The sequence below is a fragment of the Ziziphus jujuba genome, chromosome 12 (assembly GCF_031755915.1).
Source record: "Ziziphus jujuba cultivar Dongzao chromosome 12, ASM3175591v1".
Lineage (NCBI taxonomy): Eukaryota > Viridiplantae > Streptophyta > Magnoliopsida > Rosales > Rhamnaceae > Ziziphus > Ziziphus jujuba.
In genome coordinates, this window is record NC_083390.1 from 968348 (window position 1) to 978781 (window position 10434).

Genomic DNA, 10434 nt, shown 5'->3' on the forward strand with positions numbered 1-10434 from the left:
TTGGACCTACCACAAATTTCCTGCACTGAAACACACTTCTATATATACCACCTTATTCCTCCAACACACCACCTTATTCCTCCCACATTACTACAATATAATTCCACAATTTGCAGCACTTCAAAATAATAATAAGGAATTAATGCAGTATTTAATAAAATGTGTCCAATACAGTATACAGAGCATTATGCAAGTAATATGAAATTGATTCAATGTCAGATAAGGAAGCAATACAGATGAAGAGCAAAAAGGAAGAAAATGCTTCTTGGACTCTTGGCAATGAACTGAGACGTCGGCTCGTCCCGGACGATCAACGTCTCCCAAACCTTGTACCAAGGGGAACGAAATTTAGAAATATGAGATGCTAATCATCTCAGTGAATGACCCTATCTACTGTACAATTATAAAGCCACGATAATTATAGTAATTAAGAATAAATAATTAATAATTAATTGGAAATAATATTTTCTCTCAAAACCCTCACCATTCACTCCTTTGAAAAGGTTCCTCTTTTAAAAACATTTTCGCAAAACCCAATCTTTTATATCCCAAAAATCAAGGAAAACAATTAGTCAATAAATTTCGAATAAAATACAAGAATTTAAGGATCCAAATTTATAATGGAAATATAGAATAAGACATCATTGGATACCATAAATAAAATCATAAATAATACTTATATTAAAGAACTTTTGCATAAGAACAAAAATAAATCCAATATAATAATTATTAAATTTATTGTTTAAATCAAGGAAATAACCAAAGGAATATTTTAAATCAATTTAAACATCTATATAAAACAAATGATAAAAAAAATATAATAGAATTTATTTTAAAATATCAATCGATTTAAATGATAAAATCGAGACAGATAACTCTTAAACATTAATGAGAATAGGTAATAAAATTAGGATAACAATTTCATAAAATTTGTGTAAAGCTTTAAATTTAAATAAATAATAAAAACAACAATTTATACAACATATACAATGTACCATACGATGTACCAATCTGTAAACCGTGAGATACACCCACCTTACGACCCTCAATATATGAATAGTGTCATGGAAATAATAAATAACTGTCGGGACGTACCTAACCTCACGGTCCGTGGCAATAATAAACCATTGGATGATACCACAAAATAATAAAAATAAAAGATTTCCATCCGTCATATACATTTGAAGTGTTGCTATATACAACAGCCAATTGATTGTCCTATCCTTCAAAAGTTTTGGGTATATTTTATTTAGATCTTTAAAATTTATACCTATTACAATTTAGTAAATATTTTAGTGTATGTAACATAAGTGCTCTAATAAATTGGTTTAGGTTTTGTTTGGTAATATGGTTTCTTTTTTATTTCTTGTTTTTCATTTTTGTTTATGTTTTTTTTTAAAAAAAAAAAATAGTAACATATTTGATGATCATTTCTGTTTTTTATTTTATTCATAAAAAAAGATTAGAAAATATGTTTGGTAACCTCTTTTCGTTTCATGTTTCTTTCATTCGTTTTTTTTTTTTTTTTCTTTCCCTCCCAGAATTCATTAATTATTACCAACGAGGTTTGAATCGATTAAATTGGGGTCAAAGATTACCTAATTCTCATGGACTAGTTACCCAAAACTTTGACCCATTAGAATTTAGGGCACTCAGCCTTTGGAAGAAAAAAAAAAAAGAAAAAAAGGGAAAATTTTCATTCTCTATTGTTTAACAATTTTTTTTCTCGAAAAAAAAAACAAAAACAGAAAAGGATTACTGCACATATTTATGTTTTCTTTTCTTAAAAAAAGGACAACACCTTAATTGTCCAATGTGAATATGACATATATATATATAGAGAGAGAGAGTTTAAAGTAAAATCTATATTTATTTATTAAACTAAGGTTCATTCTTAATAACTACTGGATTCTATATCAATGAGTCAAGTCTTATATTTTAATAAAAATTCCCTAATCATCAAGGGTGGATCTTAGTTAATAAAGTAAGGTAAACCTACTTGAGACGAACTATGTATTAATTCATGTTCTTAACATTAGGATTCTATTTTTTATTTTTTGGATTGCATCAAGGGATGAAATTGAAAATTATATTAATTATTAAGTTCTAACAAAATTCGCTTTTACTAAATAGGATTAGTATATCCAGACAAGATTTATTTTTTCTAAACAAATTAGTATATCATTAAATCCATAATTGATCCTTTTTAAAATTTAAATTTTAATATTCGATATGATTCAAAATCTAATAAAAGAATATTTGATATTAAAGTCATCACATCATCATGTATATATTCTTACCATCATCTAAACTCTATTTATCTTTTATTCAATATTTTTTTTCTATTTTTATCGGACATCATTATATATTATATTACTTAATTTCCTGCTAATATATATATATATATATTTATAGTACAATATATACTTATTTCAAAAAATAATGCTATAGTAAATATGTATCCTCCTTGATGATATGGGGGTCTAATTATTTATCTGCATATTTTTAAATAGATAAAAGTCTAAACAAATTTTAAACATGTATCTCTTTGAATATATAAATATATATACATTGTTAAACCCCGAAAAAAAAAAAAAGGGAAAATTTTCTTTCTCTATTGTGATAAATATCAGTTTTTTGGTTGTCTATTGACAGATTATATGTCAATATATTGAGCTATTATTTTGAGATTTTCTTTTTCAATTTTTTACATGAGACGCTTATATGGTTTGATGCTTATGATAATTAGGTCATTGTGAAATGTATCTTAAAAGGTTTAACTAGTTAGTTGCTTTTTTATATTAAAAGTTAAGTACATACAATCAAAAGAAAAAGTATATAGCTATAATATGTATATATATATATATATATAATATAATGTGAATGAATTAATAATAATTAAAAAAAAAAGTTCAATGGATAAAAGAATTGATTGCCTTATTAATTGCCTTTTTGTGGTTGGTTATGAAATATTTGTAGTATGTGGAGCTTAATTGTTTGTTTTATGTTTCATTTCCACCAAGAACATGCTGAATATAATTTTATTAATGATCCTTAACGAAAAAATCTACAAAAGATTTAGAAAAAAATGAGAAAATTTCAAACAAAGTTGATTATCGACGGTCCAACGGTAATTATCGATGAAACCATCGGTAATCCAATATGGGTCTTAACGTATTTGTTCCGATAACTTTGATAATGTGTGTTTTTTACCAAGAACACGTAAAAACTAACTTTATTAATGATCCTCAACAATACAATCCACAAAAAGTTTGGAAAAAGTTAGAAAATTTCAACCAAAGTTGATGACCAATGGGTCATCGATAATTACCAATGATCCGTTGGTAATCAACTTTGGTTGAAATTTTCTAACTTTTTCCAAATTTTTTGTGGATTGTATTGTTAAGGATCATTAATAAAGTTAGTTTTTGCATGTGCTTGGTGGAAGCACATATTATCAAAGTTGTTAGATTGAAAAAAATGACAAATTGTAATTATCGACAAGGTTTCAGTAATTACCGATGAAATCGTTGGCATTGGTAATTACCGATGCACCATTAGTAATCAACTTTATTTGAAATTTTTCCACTTTTTTCCGATTGTTTTGTGGATTCTTTTGTTGAGAATCATTAATAAAGTTAGATTTAGCATGTTCTTGATGGAAACTCTCATTATTGAAGTTGTATAAGTTTTCGTTTTGTTGATTTGGATTCAACAATTTGAGAATTTGCAATTACCGAATATATTTGTGCAACCTTCAATTCCAGTAAATAAGTATAGCCTATTAATACCATGGAGTAAAACATCACGCTTAAAATCCAATAATGTAGAAACTAAGAAGAAAAATTGGACTAGGAGAAGTGACATTACCAAACAAATATTGTGTTCAAGAACAAATCATCATTTCATCAAATATATGTACAGGCAGATTTAACTATTTTGTTATGATTCCATTTTCATTTCCACTTGAGCCAAAGTATAATCAGCAGACAAAAGCAAGACGTATACCATAACCACATTTCACTTATAAACATGATTCAACAAAATTGATAAATTATTGATGGAGGTGCAGAAACACGGCAACAGCAGCAACACAGCAGCATGGCAGCACCAGTAGCAACAATGGCAACAACAGTAAGCTCAAAACAATGGCAACTTCAGCATGAATAGTAACAACACCTAAAACAGGGGAGAACAGAGTCTGAGAGTGGTTGAGAAACAACAAAGATTCTTTTTGGTGGTGGTTACTGGACATAGGGAAAAATAAAATGAATGGATATGGATGTCATTTTTAATTTTTATTAAGGTTAAATTTGATATGCAGGGGTAAAACAAAAAAGATAAAAAATAGATGGGCAAATATCATTAAGGCCCTTGAAACAAGGGTATTGGGCAAAATTCCCCTTTGATTATTCATATTGTTGGGGCACAAGCTACCTAAAGGCCCAGGACATAGGTAAGGGTATTTATTTTACATAATCATCATTTTGTCTTTTTCCACCGCCTTCTATATAAATTTTCAAAAAGACCATTCTTTATTAAATGTTTGTTAAATTCCAGCTAAGCAATTTTAAACTAGCCCTTCCAAACATCATTTAATATAAAATTGGCCCTTCCAAAAGGATATTTGATGTTAGAATCTTATCTTATGGGGTGAACCAATTTTTTTTATAGCAAGCTTGTATATATATATATATATATGTAGTGTCAGGACCCGTCCAAAATTTCTCACCGGAATCCTAGACAAGCCCTGATCCTAGGAAAACCCTACTAGACCTTGCAATGGAAAATCCTACAGAACCTCCCCTAAGGGTTGGACTTACCACAAATTTCCTGCACTGAAACACACTTCTATATACACCACCTTATTCCTCCTACATTACTACAATATAATTCCACAATTTGCAGCACTCCAAAATAATAATGAGGAATTAATGCAGTATTTAATAAAATGTGTCCAATACAGTATACAGAGCATTATGCAAGTAATATGAAATTGATTCAATGTCAGATAAGGAAGCAATACAGATGAAGAGCAAAAAGGAAGAAAATGCTTCTTGGACTCTTGGCAATGAACTGAGACGTCGGCTCGCCCCGGACGATCAACGTCTCCCAAACCTTGTACCTAGGGGAACGAAATTTAGAAATATGAGATGCTAATCATCTCAGTGAATGACCCTATCTACTGTACAATTATAAAGCCACGATAATTATAGTAATTAAGAATAAATAATTAATAATTAATTGGAAATAATATTTTCTCTCAAACCCCTCACCATTCACTCCTTTGAAAAGGTTCCTCTTTTAAAAACATTTTCGCAAAACCCAATCTTTTATATCCCAAAAATCAAGGAAAACAATTAGTCAATAAATTTCGAATAAAATACAAGAATTTAAGGATCCAAATTTATAATGGAAATATAGAATAAGACATCATTGGATACCATAAATAAAATCATAAATAATACTTATATTAAAGAACTTTTGCATAAGAACAAAATAAATCCAATATATAAATTATTAAATTTATTGTTTAAATCAAGGAAATAACCAAAGGAATATTTTAAATCAATTTAAACATCTATATAAAACAAATGATAAAAAAAAATATAATAGAATTTATTTTAAAATATCAATCGATTTAAATGATAAAATTGAGACAGATAACTCTTAAACATTAATGAGAATAGGTAATAAAATTACGATAACAATTTCATAAAATTTGTGTAAAGCTTTAAATTTAAATAAATAATAAAAGCAACAATTTATACAACATATACAATGTACCATACGATGTACCAATCTGTAAACCGTGAGATACACCCACCTTACGACCCTCAATATATGAATGGTGTCGTGGAAATAATAAATAACCGTTGGGACGTACCTAACCTCACGGTCCGTGGCAATAATAAACCGTTGGATGATACCAACCTCACGGCACCGTGGTAATAATAATAAACCATCAGATAAATCCGACCTCACAGTCCGTGGTAATAATAAATAACCATTGGATGAAACCAACCTCACGGCACCGTGGTAAATCCAGCGCGCGGTAATATAATATAATATAATACTGATCCAAGGTATTGGCATTACATGGTACATCAATTTAAAATGACCGATACAGTATCTTACTGTATCATAATAATAATTTAATTGTCAAGTTCAACCGCTTGTTCAAATATTTTAAAATTTTCAAAATCATTATTTCATACGAAAATCAGAAATACCACAGTGAAATATATTCATCATAGACCAATTTTAAACACATAAAATTATAAAATATTTGATCATGCTTAAAATCATAAAAATTTTCCATATGCTTCTCAAATAAATCATTTCCGAAATTATTTAAAACCCTAATTTAAACACTAAAATATTTAACTACTCCAAGTTCACTTATGAACCCATTAGAATATAAAACCATTTAATACATTGTCAAACCTTACGTAAAATGACAACTCATATTTAATAAGACAAATATTTTTATATGCATAATCCAAACATTCAATCCAATGGTATATAAACCAAATTATTCGAACACATATATATTATATTATACACCAAAACAATTTTTAAAACTAATAACTATAGCAATAATTAAAATAAATCAAACCACAATTTCTTTAAATTTCCAAATATATTCTTTTGGCACCAAAACATATATTAAAAACATTATAAATTAGCAATACAATTTATATGGAAATTCTCTTAATATCAAATACATAAAACATATTTATCAAATATTTAATTATGAAATATTTCAACAATGAAAATTTGATAATAATTGCCAAAATATCAAATTCCTTAAAACCAAAATATTTTATAGTACACAAATATTTAATTCCATTCAATTTTGGCATCAAAATTCCGAATATAAATTTACTAAATATTTGGCACATAAAATATCAATTTCAAATATTTAATTCACACAAAATATTCACAAATTTAATTCCCGAAATTAATTTGAAGGTAGGTCACTCACCTCGAGCACGCAATTAATCCAAGATCCTTCATGGGATCAATTCCACGACGTACACGTGCTCCTAGAACAACAATATTACACATCTCAAATAAATTAATATTTTATTCAGGTAAATAATACCCGGTACCGGGGGGACTAACACAAACGTTAACCAAAATTGACGAGTAATATACCGAATCGAAACTTGTGGAACGAGGATCACATTATCGGCCTCCATTGACCCCAATTCCGCCGGTGGTGGCCGGAATTTGCCCGGGAAGTACCGGTCGAATTTCATCTCCTCAAAACTCACGAACCACTTCAAATTTAAACAATTGGAGATCATATTTGAACTCAGAGGATCCAAAATAGGGGGAAAGGGGTGGAAGACCGGAATGGGTTGGCCGGAAACGGCGAGAATTGTCGGAAAAACTCAAACCGCCGCTGCCGACTTCACCGGCCCGATTTGGGCGCGTCCAGCGGAGTCTGGCCAGGAAATTTGGAGGTCGGGGTCGCCGGGAACTGGGCTTCACCGGTGCTGGCGCATGTGGCCGTCCGGTGGCCGGAATTTAAGAAACGGCAAGGACCCAAGAGGAAGAAAAGGAAAGGAAAGGAAGAAGAAGGAGGAAGAAGAAGAAGAAGGAATTCAGGGGGGCGGGGGGGTGGGGTGTTTTCCCACTTGGGGGAAAGGAAAAAAGAAAAAAGCAAAGAAAAAGAAAGAAAAAAGAAAATAAAAAGAAAATAAAAGAAATAATTAAATAATAATAAAATAATATTATTGTATAAAATAATATGGTATTTCATCATGGTTGACATGTGGCATCTCACCGTTGTGACACATGGCACCTTTTGTTAAGTCACACGTGGCACACTGTTCACATATTTAAAATAATATTGTGTTTGAAAAATTCTACAAATCCATAACTTTCAAGCCACATGTCCAAATCGGACGTACTGCTAGTCTATGAACTCGTATCGACGAGTACTTTACAACCATGTATGAGTCGAAACTCAACCTTGCATGAACAAAAAGTCAACTCCGATACCCTTTGGACAGTTTGGACCTCAACTTGTTTTGCTCATAACTTTCAAATCGTAACTCCGTTTTCGACGTGCTACTAGTCTATGAACTCGTGACAATGTGTACTTTTTAATGGTACTTGGTCAATGTGAAATTCCATCAGGAGTAAAAAGTCAACATTTGATCCCTTTTCGGTCAACGACGGTCAAACCCAGTCAACCTTGGTCAAATTTCTGAAATTTTCGATGTACTTCGGGACGGGGTGTTACATGTAGAATAATTATTCGATCAAGATATTCTGATTTTATAAAATCAGAATACAATGCAAAAAGTCAAGCTTAATTGAAAATAACTGATTTATACTGAATGATTTTAATTATATCTTGATTTTATAAAATTATTATATATTGATTCGATCTGAACTGTATATATATGCAGTAGAAATATATATTGTAGAAATATATACCTTATACCAATAGAAAAAGAAATTAAAGAACCAGCCAGATATTCTTTTAATATATATGTTTTGCATGTGCCTTTAATATTTGAAGAGCTAAAGTCTTAGGCTTGGTTTAATATAGTTGTAGCTTCTAATAAAATTAGCTTCAACTGCATGGAGAAATAATTAGTTATAAAAATAATCGGTTAAGTGTTTGGTAAACAGATATTTCAAAATTGTTGTAAGTTTTAAAACCAACATTTAAACCTGTAGTAAATAAAAGTTTTTAATTGTTGTTAATTATTGCATCCTTAGTAGCACTATTACAAATATTACTGCAATTTTTTTACCAAAAAAATATTATTGTAAATTTTTTCTTAATAATATTACTATTCTTTTATTTAGAACAACTAAATAAAAGGAATATATATAAATATATATACATATATATATATATATATATATATTTAAGGTATCAAAGCTCATTTACTATAAAAATATAAATTGGAAAAAAAAAATAAAAGCTTTATTAAAAAGGGTTAAAATTGGTATTTTTGTGATAGTAAGTGGAAAAAGTTAGAAGAACCTGCTTCTATATATATATATATATATATATACTCTTCTGCTGATTCAAAATTAGGCTCTGGACATCTAGATTTTTGAAGAATAAGATTTTTTTTTAATTTTATTTACTACGAAAATTAGTTTTTGATTGTTTTATAATGAAATTTGAAGTTCCAAAAACAATCCCAAACAGGGCCTTAGCTCACCAAGCTAGACTAGCCGCACCACTCAACCCTAACGTAGCTATATGTATTTGAAAACCATTGACTGCCCCGCTTTCACCGTTACATCCAAGATTTTCTCCTAACTTTGGCTATAATAAATTTGAAAAAAAAAAATCACATTACAGTTTGAAGTAGAATACAGATAACTGGATCATTCTACATACTATAAATTAACTATAATTGTAGATCAAAATACACTACACATAACTCAACAATCTTAATTATATGGTTTTTGGATCTGCAGGGACAATCTGAAAAATTATTAATTTTTTGGTTAGCAATTTAAGTTTGAATTCCTCATCCCAATATTAAAAAAAAAAAGTACAAAAAATAAATAAATAAAAAAAATTAAAAACAGTTGTAATTAACTATAAGCAAGCTGGCTGAGCTCTTCAACAGCCAGAAAATTAATCAAGCCGATCATAGTCATAATGGGAACGCATATATATATAATCAAAATTGGCTTATATTGATGCAAATCAACGTGATATTAGCTCATTGACCATATTGTGCCACAATGACCATGCAAGGGTCTTATAAGTAGAAGTTTCTAATGAAGAAGAATTCCAAACATTAATGTTTTATTCCCATTCACACTTCATTAGAGCTAGACTTCCTAAAACTTGAACCACATCTTTCGAATTTTAGGTGTGATAGTTGAATAATTTCTTTATGTTAAACTATCATCCTTGATGATGGGACATATTTGATATTAGGATCATGCTTAATTTCATATGATATATACAGATATTTCAAAAAATAAAAATAAAAATAAAAATTGAAAGGCTTGGGGGACATGGCCGAGTCAAGTCTTAGTATAGTTCCATATACATTTATATCATGTGTGAACCATTGTGTGTTGGGTGTGGAAATTCTGCTTGACTCAATGTAGTTCCATATACATTTATATCATGTGTGAACCAATGTGTGTTGGGTGTGAAAATTTTGCTGAAATATCTGTGTAAGATATATATTTCTTTTGGGAATAATCTGTCTAAGATGTTGATATAGTAATTAATGCCCATCTAATTGTGCTTCCAATAGCTAGCTATATAGAACAAATTCTCTCTCTCTCTCTCTCTCTCTCTCTCTCTCTCTCTCTCTCTCTCTATCTCTATATATATAGATATATAGATATATGGGTTTTTTAACCACTATAACACCAGCAGATCCTAGGTTCAAGGCTTGATTCTAAATTTTGTCCTCCCAATTTATCAAA